General features: G+C 40.1%; 1 protein-coding gene across 1 annotated transcript in view; it reads left to right on the forward strand.

Moving 5' to 3' along the window:
• Positions 1 to 645: 645 nt before the first annotated feature.
• Positions 646 to 17,993, forward strand: part of LOC115772846 (leucine-rich repeat and fibronectin type-III domain-containing protein 2) — a 139,003-nt gene continuing 121,655 nt past the window's right edge. Inside the window, exon 1 of the mRNA XM_030719257.1 lies at positions 646 to 819. The gene's annotated coding sequence lies outside the window, so the exon portion shown is untranslated. The remainder of the gene's footprint in view (positions 820 to 17,993) is intronic.

Consider the following 17,993-nt stretch of genomic DNA (forward strand, 5'->3'; position numbering starts at 1 on the left):
TTAATCCTCTGCAGACAGGACGGTGCTCGCTGTGGACCGTGCCAAAGTGGCTCTTTACGCGCAATTATCGCTACAATCTTGCTACTGTGAGTGTTTGCATACATATGCTGCACGTCTGGGTGACCTGCCTGTCTCTGCCCCCCGCTTCTTCCTGTCCGTTGGGTTCTGTGATACTTCATGGGGTTTGTGCCATCTAGGGTTATCTGTCGCTCCATTGCAGTCTTTCTGGCGCAGATTTCGCGTCTCACCATCTGCTCACTCTTGGACTAACTAATAACTTCCGAATCATTGAAAACAAAGAGTTTTCTTCTGGACCTTCGGGCTTTACTTCGTTTTCAAAGAAGATATGTTTTCTGCTTGGATAAGTGTTTAGGAGCAAAAGAGAAACAAGCGATTCCAAGGACGTGGACACTAGTAATTGCTGCGCCGCGGGGAAAAAAAATAGACAAACGCCTGTGCCATGTAGCAGCACTCTCAGATGGAAATATGCAGACGAGCCCACACAGCAGCGAGATAGTTATTTTTACTTAAAGGGGAAAACTACAAAAAATGCTGTGAAGCTCTCTGTCGCAGCTTGGCTCCCGGCAAAAGCGCAGGTTTTTCCAGAGCATCTGCTGGTTGGAAAAAAAAATAAATAAAAAATTGTCAAGAGCGAGAGAAGAAGCGATATGCGGCTGGGCAGGCAGTTGGTTTTGCAGTTCCTCTTCTGGAATTAGTGCATGAATGGGAAGGGAGCGGCTGTAGCCTCGAACCAGGGAAAAAGAGAGTACTGTTTAAAGCTGGCGGCGGCACATAATGGATACTTACCTACCCCTAAAGGTAAGTAAAAACCTTAAATGCCTGATTCATGTAAGAGTCCTGGCTCCCGTACACTACACGGAGATTCAAGATGTACTTAACAGTTTATTGCGTGGCTTTTTTATTTATGTGTGCTGCACCTTTTGGTTACAGTTCAGCCTTTGCTGTAAATTCTAACAAACGGATCTGGATTTAAATGCAAGTGATACAGCGTTCGATTGTGTTTGTAGTATTACGGTATGCAGTGTGTTAATTCAATAATGAAGAGTGGCTCACACTTCTGGGCAATTACAGGTATCCTCAGAAAGTAACTTGATCGGCAGAGAAACGGCGGAGCTTTCCGCCGACGGATGCTTTTTTTATTTTTCAGTGTTACCTATGTAGGAAAATGACGCTGCGCTTGCACGTAAAGCCGAGAGGTTATAGAGTTGTGTCCGACGCATACTAATTTTGGGTGTGTATAACCGTTAGCCTGTAAGTGTGTGTGTGTGTGTGTGTGTGTGTGTGTGTGTGTGTGTGTGTGAGAGAGAGAGGGAGAGAGAGAGAGTGAGTGAGAGAGACAGATAGATTGAAGGGAGGAAGAGATTAGCCTACTCTTTCCAAAACGTCCCCCTGTGATTACAGTAGGTTGAGACGTTTATTAAACTCCCTTTAAGTTTCGCGGTTGGACCGCTGCTGCGCGTCTGTGAATGTGTCTGTGAGACAGAGCGAACGAGAGAATAAGTGGTTGTAATCACATGTCCGATATGTGCCGGTTATTATTAAACTCCGTTTATCGCCTGAAAAAAATACTGGTTTTGCGAGCGCGCAAACGCAGGCGTGTCTGTGTCTGGTTAAGGGATCGATGGCCGCCATGAGGCTCCAGCGCCACCACCCACTGGAATCACCACCCTCTTGTGGATTTCTTGGCAGTTGCGGGATCGCAATAAGAACTCCGTGTGCGGAGGTGAAATCTGCCGCTCGGCCGCAGAAGTCTTTTCAGCACCACGGACAGCGCAGTCAAACTGCGTCAGGAGGGAGGAGAGTTTCCTTTCCACAGTGGAGCTTTTATCGACATTTCACTGGTTATCCCCCATCCTATAAATCTACCGTGAAGAAATTAGTTTCAAGCACACACAGCGGGGAAGTTTTCATAGATAAAAAAGTCATGTGTTCTACTGTAAATATTCAACAGTCTTTATTCAAGAAAACAGTATCCCTCTGACGCAAAATGACTCACTGACAGGTGCCCTCTGTATCCACACCCTTTTTATTCCCAGAGCCACAGCAGGCCTAATATATTGAAGCCCATCTCATTGTTCAACTCTACGAAGTGTCTGAATGAAGCAGGAATAGCTTATCTAACAGGACCATTTATTCTTTTGTATTTGGACTATTTTTAATCCACTGCAGTGCACATCCAACACATTCATTATTATCAAGGTATTTAATATTTAGTCTCTGAAAACTGGGCTTTCAGTGTTAAAAAATTAAAAAATATCTCGCTGATTTTTTTTTTTTTTTTTGAAGTGTAATGTAAAAGTGAAACCAGAACTTTCAGGTTTATTCAGTATTGATGGTGACATTAGCATTAGATGTTTAGGGGATGAAAATCCAGTGGACAGATCTGAAAATCACCAAATAATGTTGTCAATTTTTATGGATGATACAATGTTGTGCTTTTTAAAATGGAAGTTGTAGTTTTTCATCTCACATTGTTTCATTTTCCAACATTCAAGAATGCTGGTAGAAGTAAAAGCCTATTTTTTTTTTTTCAAGAAAATTAAATTCCCACAACCACGCCAATTTTTTTCCCAGCTCAATAAAAGAAATGCTAAATAAGAGACTGAAGGGGCCATTACTTCAAATCTCTAAAACATCACTAAGTTTAGATGTCAGAATATTATGAAGAAGCTTATGATTCGTCTGAGTCTACTTGGCTGATATACATCACTGGATTTGTTCACCATCATTCACCAGCTCTTAAAAGCTTCCTCAATACTATGTTTGCTATTTACTATTGAGGTCATGCAACAAGTGCAAGTTCATAACTACCAGTAACCATATTTATGTTATAGTGTTTTCAGGGTCATTTGGTACTTTGTACAAAAAAAGAACAAAAACAAGGATTACTGTATGTGTTGTCACCATTACTGTACAATGGCACTCAAATATTAGAAATTAATGTTCTAGGTGTGTGGGGATATGTTTGGATCAGTTTGGATTGGCAGTAAGAATCCACAAAGAGGAATCAGATTCTAATTTAAACACTGCTACATTCTAACTGGTGAGCAAAATGTCTGACGTAATATAAACCAAACCCCGCCCACTTTAAGGAACAAAAAACTCTCATATGATGCTCTGATCTTGCTCTTACCCTGAATGTATCTATTTATGAATGGTTCTACTCAGCCGCAACAGCTGTATGCTTTCTCACGTGGCTCGTAAAAAGAATGATGTCATTATTTTAGCTTAGATTGGGAGACTGACTGTTGAGCAGAATAACTGTGTAACAGAAGAGGGCCTGGTGTTTGAAAGACATGGGAAAGTTCCTGCTAAAGGGGTTACTGAGGCTACCATCTAATAAGCAGCCGAAGTGTATAGTTACATTAGATTCAATTATTACTTCTAATTTAGCAGAATCAGTCTTTTTTATTCCCTTTAATCAATACGCATTCTATTGTTGCCACAGAACAACATAAGCAACCTTTTCCTTTTCATGTCTTCAGATGCTCATTGCTAACAGTCCCAACAGAACTGTCAGCTGTGCTCATCTGATATGTTGGTATCACTAGCATTTATTGTCTGTCAATGCTTGATGCCAGAATGACGCTGGAGGGCTAATGCCTTCTGTCGAGACTGCTTGATGAAATTGATAGGCCTGCTTTGACAGATGAGATAACCTGCAATCGCAGGGAAACACAAATTATGAGTATGGCAGATGGATGCTGAGGACACACTCAGAAGTAGGGCAGCTTTACCTTGGGGAGAAGCTCAACGTGCACAGAAGGCTCACGGAGAACGTTAGAAATTTGTTGTTTTGCAAAGGAAATTATGAGAGAGAGATGGGAGGAATGACAACTGGAGGACTATTTTTATTAAGCTAGGCACAGTGAAATAATAGAGAGGGGATCAATTCCTCTTAGGGTCTGTGGAATAGCTCTTATGGAGGGCAATTGCAGTTCAAACATTAAGTAGAAAATAACTTGGGATTTAATCTTAAAGCCGCTGTGGCATCTCATCTGCTGTGTGAAGAAAACTCTCCCTCATGACTTCTTAGCTCACCGTCACCAGCAGAAAGATGTGTGGATGCACAGAATACAGAGGAAATAAAGAAACAAATCTAAGCCAGAAGCTGGGAGGACTATGCAGGCAGTCAGATACGTTTGATCTGCAGTAAAAATAATGAATATACAGTAAAGTAGCACTCAGGAACAGAGTGCAGCTGTGGGGCATTGTCATGTGCTTTCTTCACCTCAAATTGCCATGCATTACAGGGAGACATTTCCCTAATGAATTTAATCATCACTCCTGTTGTCACTACGTTGGTCTTTTGTTTGTATTCAGGGTGACTGTGGCCCAGCTGCTGGAGTGCAGCATATGTGCACAGTGAAGCTGATACTTGATGTAGTTTTTAGAGACATCAGCTGTTGGGGTGGAGCCCTTCGATGTAGCTCCTGCCGTTTCTTTCTTTCTTGCCTGCTTGTGTGCTTGCTCACCTCAAAGACAACACCGTACTCTCTAAATTTGCTTAAATTTCTGTACATAAGGTGGAATATGCATAAAATACAGATTGAAATGTTTCCTCATACTTTTTTAAAATGCGATTTAGCATTCTGGTTTTCATTTTTTTATTACTGATTCTTATCATTTTTCGGCACATTTGAGTCCATCAACTACAAATTTCCATCCATTACTAAAAAGACAATACAGCAATTTTCTTTCCTACATTTATTTGCAACCATTATTTCTGTCTCTTACTTTATCAATCTACCATTAAATTCACTTTCCTAAGACAAATGAAACTTAAGTTATGAATGTTTTGACTGGTAGCTCTCAGGATTTAAAAAGACTGCTGCTGGTTTATCAACTGCCTTCAAAGTCTCGGGTATGAACTTGAATGAAGCAACCCAGAGGCCTTTTCCAGCTCAACAGAATATAGCTTTGCTTTTATGTGCATTACATCACACCCCAACAGCAATACAGTGTAAATACAAGAGCAAGTGAAGCCAACTGAATGTTGACAGCAATGTACAGTATAGTAGTTGTGAGTATGAGCTGTGTTCATTCATAGGCAATGTTTTAATCATCTTGAGTGGCCAGATACCACACTTGGCCTTTGTCCAATTTGAACATTATTCTAGATCTGCTAATTATGAGTAGAATATCTATACCAACGTTTAACCAGTGGCTTATTATGATGAAATTTTGAATTCCTTTCAATGCTGTCTGATCAATTCCTGTTTTATTTTGTAATCCTTGATCCATCCTTCCCTTTTTTGCTTTTCCCAGCAGTTTTCTCCCCATCTGTCTTTAATCAGCCAATCACAACAGTTTACACACTCCCCTGTTTCCACTTTCCACTTACCAGATTGTCTTGTAAATCTCAGGAATCAAGCTTCACAGCTCACTTCCACGTATAGTTTCCCTGTTTTGAGTTTGGATCTAACTGTCCTGTATTTGGGTCCTTCTCTCTGACACTATTACATCATATCTAATCAGGGTTGTATGCCTACAAGATAATTCTCTGTAAAGCAAAACCATTACATCCTCAAGTACTAACACAGTACTATGCCCTCATGTACTGAGTAAGTAACTGTGACTTCATTCCTCAAATGATTTAGTAGCTTAACATTTAATAAGTTAACCATCTATTACTTGCCAGGCCATAATCTTTCCTCAACCTTAATGCTAAGTGCTGGTATTTTCGAAAGTGACCTTTAAAAAACTGCAGCAGTAGACAAAAAACACTCCAACTGAATGTACTGCAATTTTTTGTTTTTGTATTTTTTGTGTGTTTGTTTGTTTGTGGAGGTAAAAGAATTCTTGGAGGTCTCAGGACCTATTAAAACACAACCCAAGGCCTTTTCAGGAAGAAGGAAGGAGGTTACCCACTGTGTAACATTCAGTAAACAGTCCTCTTTGTACTATGTAGCATTTGTTGTGCTCCAGTTTTGTTGTTTTTGTTTTTGCTTGTTTGTTTTTTGTTTTGTTTTGGTTTTTTTTTAATATCGCCCAGGTAGTGTGGTGAGGACAAGGTAACTTTTAAATACATTAGGTTTCAAGTGTCTCTTATCCTTATTGGTGGAGTTATTACTGACTGAATTTATGGGGGAAAAAAAATTCCGATTTCAGTTTCCAGTATATGGAAGTACAGGTTAAAACCTAAAAATGGAATAAAGGCATTTTTTCATCGTTGGACTGCCTGACAGATTGTTGCTGCATTATTTCAGTGCCAGAGCTTTTTCCAAAAATGATTACATATTTATATGACTTCTCTGGTATTCTGTAATCTTTAGAGCTACACAGCGCTAATATCCCCATGTGCAGAACAGTGGACAGCAGTGTTGCAGCATTTCTTTTAACACAAATTTGTAGTGGATATTAGCAGGAGAACATATAAGAACTGCAGATGAGCTGTCCTAAAATAAAAATAACCGCACAATTGAAGATGAAATGGCTCCCATACACTTTCATCGCCTTTGGGTACCCGCTTAACTTTTCACAAAGAGCCATTCTAATGCTCCTGTGAGTTCACCTGACCGTGCTGGACCCGGGTGGCCACAACACTGCTCTGGCTGTACTCTTGTGTAGTTTCTTCTTGCTGGTCACAGCAGGAAGCACTTGACTCTAGAGTATATCACAGTGAGCTGCATATTGTGGAGGGTACAGCCACTGTGGAGCTTTTAGAGAACCTCAGGGAGCTTGCACAGGCGACGGCTCCCTTCCTTTGTGAAACACAAGTCAGAACATTAAGTTGTCACTGCTGACTAACCAATATGACCATAGGGACCCAGATAGCAGAGACTGCGGATGTGAAACTTGAGAACACTTCAGTGGGAAGTGGGGAATTTTCTGGTGAGATGATTATAGAACTGGTATGGATGACAGCGTGTCTGGGATATGACTAAAACTCTTGCTGCTATCACGACTAAGCACTTTAAATACATTAGGAACAATTATACTGAGTCAGATTACAAAAGGTAAATTCATCTTATCCCCCTTCCTCCGTGTCTTGTTTCCCGCTCTTCTCTTTGTTTCAGTTCCAGATGCAATAGGACTGTAAACACAGAGAGCTGGCATTTTAGTTTCACTGTGACCCTTTTCTCCTCTCCCACATGAATTCACTGTTGTTGTTGCTGCACTTTTGAATACAGTGGCGCCCATCATTTAATGGTAGGTTCATTCATCACAGTCAGCAGTTCCAGCCCACTCAAGCTACAGGGTTTCAACTAACTTTTACATTTTAAAAGCTTCTGAGTTAAGCCTTTTGCTGCTCACAGAGCGTTCAGCAGCGCTGATAGACTGAAAGGAAAGGGCAGTCATAAAAATATGCTTTATGGGATATGTGCTATTTTGTTTTGTTTACAAATACAGTACAGTATGCCTGAATATTTGATGGTCATCATAAAACTGAAATGAAAAATGGGAAAGAAAAACGAGTGTTGCTCTGAAGACTTGATATTGTTACTTTGAGTCTTCAAGTCACACTCTAGAGCTGACTGTAAGATAGATTCCTCGAAGTGTAATGTGCCCTTGCCTGTTACAGTAAATTACAGCTCGCAGACTCTGTGGATCACAGCCTCAGAGGGGAAAGGTGGCAAACATTTCTGCCAATATGACAATTAGAAGTGATTTTCCCTGATAAAAGGCACACTTCTTGATGGTAAGAGTCGTGGTTGTGCTGGTGGGGTTGTCACAAATGTTTCTCCTTTTCCAACTTGTTTTCTGTGGCAGCATTCTCCTAGCTTTCAAACAGGGTCAGCTTAATTTAGCATATTTGTACTTTCGGCAGGTAACAAAGTCAAAATCAGCTCACGAGCTGATAACAGCTGACAGCAGTACCAGCCCACATGAGCTGATGGCTCAGCTGCACCTTCTATTGCCAAATATTAATGTTAGTATAGCCTGTGTGTGGGTAACACTTCATTTACTCAACTTACTGCAGTCACTAATAATGTATAAACATTAGCAAGCCTACAAAATCATGTTTACACTATGTGAATGCCGCTCATTAAAGATACACTTACAAATTCTTTCACTTCTTTCCTGGTGCCCTGCGAGAACGCACCGCAACTGCTGAAGTTATCACTGAGAGTGTGACAGCAGCTCCATCAGGACTGCTCCTCTTACTCACTCGTGTGCAGTGGGCTTCAAGGTTAGCAACAAAAACTATTTAGCTCCAGAGATCTAAAATGGAGAGCTCCTCATGTCGCTGCGGAGTGATAACATTCAGGCTCTGCTGGGGATGTCGCCACAGTGAAGGAGCTGTAATTTAGAGAGAGGTTGGAACAGCTTATCTTCCTAAGCCCCTGAGCAAAATAAAGAAATAGTTAGTGCAGAAAACACACACACACACAAAAAGACAGAACTAGTGAGTCATTGGCATTGGCAAATGTGAGTAAAATCACTGTCTGGATGAAAGTCTGTGGAGAAAAAGAGTGCAGGCCCACTTATTATTCATGGTAAGACAGCCAGAGTCACCCAAACTGGCTCCCAAAAGGTCAGTTGCTACTACACAGGTGACTGTCTTTATTCTGCTGCGGGGCTTAAGTAGACAAGAAATTTGATATCCCACTTGTCTCGCTGTGAAATTGTTAGGCTGTCTGGTTGCTCAAAACCAAGTTACACAATGAACATTATTCTTTTCATGTTTTCATGTCATCCTTTCATCTTTTTCTGCTGCACCTTAAGCCTCATTTGACATATGCCACATCAGGTTTTTGAGTTCAGAGGTATACATTTGTCTTCCTCTGAGTGGAATTCTCAGGAGTTATTAGCAAATTTTGTGCAGTCGGTAGCACCATCAACAAGTAAGCTTCACAAGGATGCAACTTTAAGTGCTCATTATAATTGGCTCTCAAGATTTTGGTTTCAGAGTTGTCCATGCTCTGTTATAAATTGCAGTCATTAGGCGGAAAATGTCCCAATTCTGCCTTAAAGTTGAAGCTCCCTCTCAGCAGCATCTTGATAAATTGATAGCAGGTCTTTTAATCTCACTGTGCTCCTTTCGGGTCCTCCCCGGTGATTGCTCTGTTGATGGGTTCTTTGCAAAGCACCGTCCTTGTCTCACAGCTCTGAGTTTACATCTCTTAGTCAGCATGAGCCTACCGTATGCACACAGTGTTCCCTCGGCACTGCTTTTAAACATCAACCTTTCCTTTTGCTTGTTTGTTAGGCGTTCAGTTGTGAGGAATTGTGAAGCATTAGACAGTGAAATATTTTTTTGTCATATTGCCATTGTCATTGCCACTCTCTGTATTACTAAAGCACACATCTCAGTGGTTTGATTTTATTGATTGTCACTGGAAACTGAGTTTGCCACACAGTTCTGCACTTTTTCCTTGGCAGGACTTAAAGTAATAAAGTGTAAAATAGATCAGGTTAAATCTTCTTATGTGTGTAATCCTTTATGCACCTAACAAATTACCCGCATTTAAAGTCTTTAGTAGATTTCAGACTGGTGTACATTTGTGTTATTCAACTATCCCAACTTCCTCCTCAGTTTGACTAAGGGCTACACTGGGAAATTAGAATTACAGCACCAGAGATAGTTTACTGTCATGCTTTCATTTCATGTAAAACACATGGGTTTTGTCATGCAAAATAATGCATTAGGAATACAGTTCTGGAACTTGTGCAATAACATAGCAAATCATATGTACCATACAGCCTGGCTTTAAAAAAAAAAAAAAAAAATTACAAATAAACCTTGCAGTTCTTCAGAAAGCACCCTTGTTTATTGTGATGGAACTTTTCTATCTCTGTCAGTTTGAGATTTGTCTGTCCATGGTTCCATATATCTGCAAATGTGTGGACTCAAATTTTGAATCAATTTTGGCTAAACTTCAAACTTTCGCGGCTGAACAGATGACTGCGAGGGGCTGAGATCCCCTGGCTGCAAAACAAACCCAAATCATCACCCCTCCATCACCAGGCAACCCTTCCAAACGGGCCATACTTGGTCACTCATGCTTTTACAGAGTGATCACATTTGTTGATGATCAGTGAAGAAGTGCATTTGAGTAGCAGCATGTCACTGCTACCTATCACCTTAATTGTTATAGAAGCCCTAAGGGTGTACTTAGTTTTTTTACAGACTGCTTAGATTCCTATGGAAACTCTTTTTCACGTGACTGTACATGGCCTCTTTGAGTTCAGTAAAAAAGTCAGTCTCCCATCTCTTATGAAATTGGCTGCCATCTGCATCAGTTTTTCTTTTTTTTTTTTTTTTTTGGCATTTACGGCACCTAGCTAGCTTGTTAGCACCTCACTTCATAATGCATTTCATTAAATGCTCCCTGCATGTCACCATTACACACAAGAAAACTTTTGAGGCTGGTGCTTTACCACTCATGGCAAGATTAACCCCCAAGAAGCCACAGCCTCATTTCATAGACCTATAAGGTCCACCAGTTTATCAGCCACGAGACCCCAGTTTGGACCCCATTTGGACCTTTGTCCCCTTCACTTGTTTATGCTTTTTTTTTTTACCCATTCACTGATTTTTTTTAATTTTATTTTATTCTTTTTTACTTGCTTCTTACTTCCACTTTCAGTCACTGGTTAGGATTAGGCACTAAAAATTATTTTGGGTAGGATAAATGATGAGTTAGGAGTTACAGCCTCATTTTACTAATACCATAGCCCAGTGTCCTGCTGCCAATGGACATCATGTGTGCACCTCAGACATGCCAGCAGGTGTTAAAAAGACATCCATAGATAGATTACTTCTTATTTAGTCTTATTTCTACACAATGATAATACACAGATGTGCTGACAAACATCTGCTTATCTGAGTCTCAGCTGAAATTGTTTCTATTATATGAATAGTGTTATTTTGCTTGCATTCTTCCCTTTAACTGTAACTAAGATGTGTTGCGCTGCATGGCTTGTGTTCCGCATGATTACATGAAGTGGTGTAATTGTGCTGTAATTAGTTATAATAAGCCGCTGGCAAGCATATCCTGGGATAAAGAGGAAACCGCCAAAAATAGGAAAAAAAAAAAAAAAAAAAAAAAGGTGAGAGCTAAAAAATGTAGCTCCTTGGGCCTCGGGTGATCATTTTGTACTTCTGTAAATTTCAACACAAACAGCATGTTTCACTGACGCTGTAAAAAATAAAATCCAACCAAAAACATAATTCACTGCCAGAGCTGAATATGTGATAGTGATTGCCGGCTGCGTCCCTGTCTGATAAACTTGTGGTTGTGGGCCATATCAGCCAGGATGCACAGTTTAAAGTAACAGCTGTGAATTATAATTGAGATGTTGGAGTTTTTGCTACTAACACAAGATCAGTGACATAAAAAATACAAAAAACCCCCAAAAAAACAAAACAAACAAACTGTATCTTATATTATGTTTCTGCCTTTTACCGGTGAAGCAAACACAGAGGAAAGCCACACAGCCTCGAGCGATGAGCCTGTATAATCCCACAGCAGGCTATCCTTTAGATGTCAACAGTCTCAGCAAAGCCTCAATTTGTTGCTGGTATGAAGTGGGTGCTGAGTAGATGTGCAAAAAGACAGGCAGAGCCCCTCTCTCTCACACACAGACACACTGATGGAGAAAGTGAAATAATTATTTGAACCAATAGTTACCTAATGAGTATTTAACAATTATAAGTCTGCTTTATCACAGTAGTTTAAGAGCGGCCTTGAGGTCTTACCAGTGTTTAAACTACTGTCATGTTGTGGCCACAGGAAGCCCATATGTGCTGACTGAGCTCCTGGGTGTAATGTTTATGTCGTCGGGCTCTGATGGAGTGTTTTATAGCTCTTCCTAAAGGTCACTGCTCAGGTGGAGTGGACTGAAAAGTGACCATGAGATTTTATTATATTCCTGCACCAAGGACACAGATTCATGTAAAATTCATCACAACACATGATGAATAAAACCCCAAAATGGACCAAATCCAGCCTGTATCAGTTTCTGTAAGACCCGATCCAAATAAACAAGGCAGCAAAGCGAGACATTCAAGCTATGTTTTCAATTACAGTAGTTTGTCGGGCCAATGCAATACATCAGCTATACCTCTTTGCTCTTCTCCTTTGAGTACTGTGCTTCAGCTTGCTAGCAGAAGATCAGATATCTGTAGCAGCACCAGACTCATGATGGAAAAAACCTTCAGAACTATACAGCCACTTACACTTGGTCATCCAACTAGACTCACCATGTCCCACATTCTCACCTGTGATTCCCATGTTATTATCCCCACATTACCCACAAAGCTGGCTGTTCCATTAAACGATGTTTGATTTATTAGAGCAGTCCAAAATTTATGAGTTGAAAGCACAACACCCAATGAACAAAAATATAAATTTGACATAGTCGACTGAAGGCAACAAGAATATCTGCAGTAAGTTGATGTTTCCATTAAGCTCTGATCTGTTTCTGTCACACATATTAGTTATCTCATAGTATGAATATCACAAGAAGTGTCCGAGTTCATTCATGAACACTCACTATAGCATCTTACGCTTTTTTTTAATCCAAATACAAATGCTGACTTTTTTTTTAAAAGGTTAAATCTCTACATTAAGGTTTTAGTGCTTGTGTTATTCACAGAGGAGGGAAAACACTATCTTAAAACATATTCACTTACACACTGACTGGACTCGAGACTGTGAAACAGGTCAGACTTCCCCAGTCGGAGTTCCAATCTGACCGACCCTATTTTCTGCTTCCTGAAGTAGGATGCTAAAGAGTTTTGAGTTGCTTAGTATGTAGCAACAGATTGCTCAATACTGTACTAGTAGTGGTTAATATAGCTTTGAGCTGCTGGCCTCAAGCAAAAATGCAAAGTGGGCTGAGGTCTGCTATGCTCAATTCTTTCTCCCCCATTCTTTTAGATTCGTTTTCAATTTCAAACCTTTAGTCTTGAGCCAACAAGTTGAGAAACCATCATTTGGAAAAATATGCTGGGTTGAAATGATGGACTGCTTGTATTCCTTGCTGAGCCTGAGGGTATTAAAAGCTGTATTAAAACAACAGGGAGGGATGCAATTCTTCTGACTCATACAAAGGCCCAGACTGGTCATTCTGTTCGACCGTCTGAACAGTGGGTGCAGTGATTCAGTGGTTACACACACCTGAGAGTTAAGGGACGAAATATGAGAAGCAAGCAAGGAAATGCTCATTTTCTCTTTGACTTCTGTGAAGAGACACTCTTTTTAAATTTGTTCTTAATACGAGACTTTTGTAGGTGGAGCCATCTATTATTCAGCTCCTCGTACTCAACAGGATCCATTTGATGAGATTCTTTAAAAAAAAAAAAAACCCTTAAGCACTGTACAGTATTCTCTCTGAAATAACCTGATGAACATACCAGGAGATAATCAGTGAACAATGCCCTGCTGACCCAGAGCTGAGCTCCACTTTGTCCGCATGATTCAGTTTCACTGAAAGGCAAATTATCCCCAAAACTGTTGCTCCATTCTTCTGCTTGAGTAATTTGCCTTCTCCTCCGCAACAATAGCTGGCTCACAGACAGAGATTTTTCCATACTGGCAAAACAAAAAAAGTGTCACTCAATCCATCCATCATGCTGCTCATTTTAGAGGAACAATTTTTCGCCTGCATGCTCCTTTCTGCACTGCACTGCATGTGGGGCAGTCCTGTGGTGTTGACTGCTTCTCGCAAACAAGATACCCACTGATCTTAGGCAAGCACCAATCCCAGTCTGTCTAGTCTTTCAATAAAAAGGGAAACTGGGTGATCAATGGAAGTTCCTCTCCAGTCAAATCAGCAGCTTTTTCTTTAGATTTTCAAATACATGACTTTAAAATTGCTTTAGTTGCCAGCAGGTTGCTGCAGGTTGCTGCAGTTGTGAGAAGTTGGTTAACCTTGGCTGGAAACACTGGAGAACTACTTGCCAAGCAAGTGAGACTGTGAAAGATGGGATGCAAACCAGAACTGGAGAACATTTACCTTCAAAATAGAAGTTGCATCTTTTGAAATGTGCAGCCGTAAGACTCAACTTTAATTTTAAAGCAGACATATAATGCAAAATCCACTTTTTTAGCCCTTAAATACATTTTTTTTGTGTGTGTGTGTGTGTGTGTGTGTGTGTGTGTACTTTGAGTGTCTAGCAGTGCAGAAAATTTAAATTTATTCTCTCCCGGTGCTGCGTAGATATCTTTATATTCTTTTTGAGTCATATTTTTCAGTCTGTTCAGTTTTCTCTATTTCCTGTTACGTTTTCTTATCTGTTACGTCAGTATTTGCTGTGGAACTGCTAAACAAGGATTTCTGGCTAACCTCTTCGAAGTGCCCGTTTCTCTGCCGTTAGATAATTGTATCGCTGCTATGAAACTACAAAAATGGCCAAACAGGGTGGAATGAAACGCTCTGCGACCTGGAGGGGGTCTGGGCGTGAAATGTCTCATTCACATTTAAAAAGACCGCACCAAACTGAGCTGTTCTAAGATGCGCCTCAGAACAGGTGTAAACGAGGGGTCCGTGGAGCTACAATAACGAGGAATTCAGACCAAAGCATTGCACTTTTACTTTATATAGACCACAAGTGAATGATTTACATATGAAAAGGAAGGCTTTAAAAGCATGATATGTCCCCTATAAAGATGAACATTTTCTATTTCCAGTTTGCGTTGCACTCTTTCAAGGTTTACTACAGCTCGGAGAGCAAAATGGCAGGAGTCTGCAGGCAAATCATCACCTTTCATGCAAACTATAGGTGACCTGCTTGCAACCAAAGCAATCACATGTCCTACCTCCTGGCAGGACATGCCCGGAACACCTCACCCAAGAGGCGCCCAGGAGGCATCCTAGTCAGATGCCCGAACCACCTCGACTGGTTCAACTGAAAATGAAACTTTCCCCACATTTTTTACTCTGCACATTTACTTCTGCATCATTTTGGACTGTTGGCACATGATTCCACAGAAATTATTTCACCAACAGTTATAATCTTATAACAACAGTAAGGTTACAACCAGTCTGTAGAAACATGGTCACACTGGGACTTTACATTGTGAATATATGATGATGCACAGAGGTAATCGGATCAGTTCCTGCATATAATAGAGCTCCCCATAGAAAATATCTTCTATTTCCACATTGTTTATTTCAAAGTAATTGTAACAGTGCATTTCAATAACTATAACATGAGCTATTATGTTTTTAATGCAACATGAAGTACTGTAGCTAGAACCTTGTATGAAATAGAGGCAGAGAATTACTGCAAAGATTAAATGCAGATATAAAGTACAGTCAGGTCCATAATTATCTGGACAATGACTCAATTTTTGTAACTTTGCCTCTCCACACCACCGCAGTGGATTATAAATATAGTGTGACTGAAATGCAGACTTTTATTTTTATTTCAAGGGGTTCAACAAATTACATTCCATTATTGCTATGCACTGTTTAGGAATTACAGCCATTTTCATATTCTCCCACTTTCAGAGGATCAAAAATAATTGGACAAGTTAACATAATTTTTAAAAAGATCGTTTTTAATAGTTGGATGAAAATATTTACAGGCAGTGGCTGCCCGAAGTCTAGAATGGACATCACCAAATGCAGCATTTCCTCCCTTAAGATGCTTTTTTAGTCCTTTACTGTAGTTGCCTTCAGTTGGATCATGTTTGTGGGTCTCTCCATCTTCAGCTTTGCCTTCAGAAACTAAAACTCTGCTGTATTTCTGTAGCATGCTTTGGCTTATTATCTATTTGCACTGTGAAGCACTATCCAATAGGTTTTCTTGCATTTAACTGAATCTGAGCAGAGACTATAGCCCTGCACACTTCAGAATTCAGCCTGCTACTTCTATCAGCAGTCACATTATCAATAAACACTAGTGACCCAGTTCCACTAACAGCCAGATGTAACCATGCCACAACACTGCCTGCACCATGGTTGAAAAATGATGGTGTTTATTTCAGATGATGAGATGTTCCTTCCCTTCTCCATACTTTTCCTTTCATTAATCTTGGTTTCATCTAAAAAAAAAATTCTACAACTATGCAGGCTCTTTTAGATGTTTCCTAGCCTACTTTGACCTTCATTTTATTAAGTGTAACCAATAGTTTACCCTACTTTAGCTGTCTTCCACGGTTTCCCTAACATCTCCCATATTGAAAGGTTCGACTGAAAAACACTTGGAATCAACTAAACGCGAAACATGGGAACAGGCCTCAGCTGGCCATGAAAATCCTAGTCAGTTGCAGAATGGGAGACTGTTTAAAAAGAGTCATAATTACTATACAATTAATGATTTATTTCTTTAAACTCTTTGAATTAAAGCTAAAAGTCTACACTTGAGTCAAATTTTGATTGTTTGTACATAATAAAAGTGGGCAAATCAGAAGTTAAATTACAAAAACTGTGTCCAAATACTTATGGCTCTGTATATGTAGGTGTACCAGAAAAGCACTTACTGAGCAGTATTACCTGAATCATACTTCCAATAGCAGTTTCTCTTTCCCAGAATATTACACTCTACAACACCTTCGAGGAATGTTTCCGTGTGTTTTCCAGAAGATGAGATGTTGCTGAAAGTGGTTTGCAAACTCAGACAGCAGCACTGGTGACAGTGTCATGGTAGAAGATTGTTCTGTGATAAAACTGTGGACATACTTTGATTTCAGCGTGCTGACAGCCTTAGCTGGCTTCTACTGCTTCATCCTGCCTTTGGGCTCTGACAAGATTGCAAAGAGAGCTGTTACTGATTAATAAACACTATAGAGGGCCAGTTCTGCTCCGACATGGTCACAGAAACACACTGCATCTTTGTACCCAGACCTGAATTGATAACTGTGGTAGTTTGGCTTCAGACAAGGCCGATGTTCAGCTATGTCAAAGCACCCCTTCTTTCACTCACTCTCCCCCAGCGGCTGCTCTGATACCCTTTAACGTGCTTAATGCCCTTGGCATTTATGGATGGTTAGAATGACCTTTTAGATTGGGCTGCAAATGTTTCATTATGTTTATTCACTACCAGCAAGTGTTTGTTGGGGAAGAAAGAAATATGAGAAGCAATTTAAAAAGTCGACTATATGAGTTGCAGTTGATACTGTTGCGGCAATATTTTTATGTCTTGGAGGACCAAGAAACAAATTATACATTAAATAAAGAATTGCTACCCCAGTGCTTCTGAGATCATATTATATCAGTTGTAATCCTTTACATAACTCGGAATAATATATAGCATCAGAAGACTAATACGTTAACAAGTGTATTTCCTCGCAATTAACCTGAAATACTTGTGTAAATATAATCTCTTGGTGATGATTTAAAGATCGAAGAAACAGGCCTGCCGTGTTCTTTGTAATAGCCGTGATAATGGCCGTCTAGAGAAAAAAGATGTCCTCGCATTTAGGTAAAGAAGTCCAGCAGTGCTAGTGAAACAAAGGGAAGACACAGATCTCTTGCTGCATGAGTCAGATTATGATTAGAAGTCAAATGAGTTTTCACATAGGTAAAATGAGCTCAATTACCTGCGTTAATGGAACTTAACTGGTGACAGTTAAAAATGGAAATGAGATGGTTTAAAATTGGCGTTTGGCAGGTGCCCAGCGAATAATCTTTTTCACGGATAAATGGACTGGTACTTATATAGCGCTTTTCTACTCTGAGCATTCAAAGCACTTTTTACTACAAGCGTCATTCACCCAATCAAGCACACATTTATACAAAAGTTTTTGTTTTATTAAAAAAAAAAAAAAAGAAGCTTTTATGTTTAAGCACATTGTCTTAACATGTGCACACACTCACATGGGTGCATCAGGGACTAGAAGAGCAAGGGAATTGATCCACCAACCTTCCTATGGGTAGACGACCCACTCTACCTCCTGAGCCACAACCACCTCATGTAGGGTAGTGGCTATGGATCACTGTTTCCTGCATAGATGAATAAAAGAGGAAAAAAAATATATAAGCTAAGCATGTCTCCATGTGTAGCATATATGGAGCTTGTGAGCTTTGCATGAGGCAGGTTCTTTGTATAGCCTGTATTAGTAGGTACAAACCAA

Source organism: Archocentrus centrarchus, chromosome 22, assembly GCF_007364275.1.
Source record: "Archocentrus centrarchus isolate MPI-CPG fArcCen1 chromosome 22, fArcCen1, whole genome shotgun sequence".
Taxonomy (NCBI): domain Eukaryota; kingdom Metazoa; phylum Chordata; class Actinopteri; order Cichliformes; family Cichlidae; genus Archocentrus; species Archocentrus centrarchus.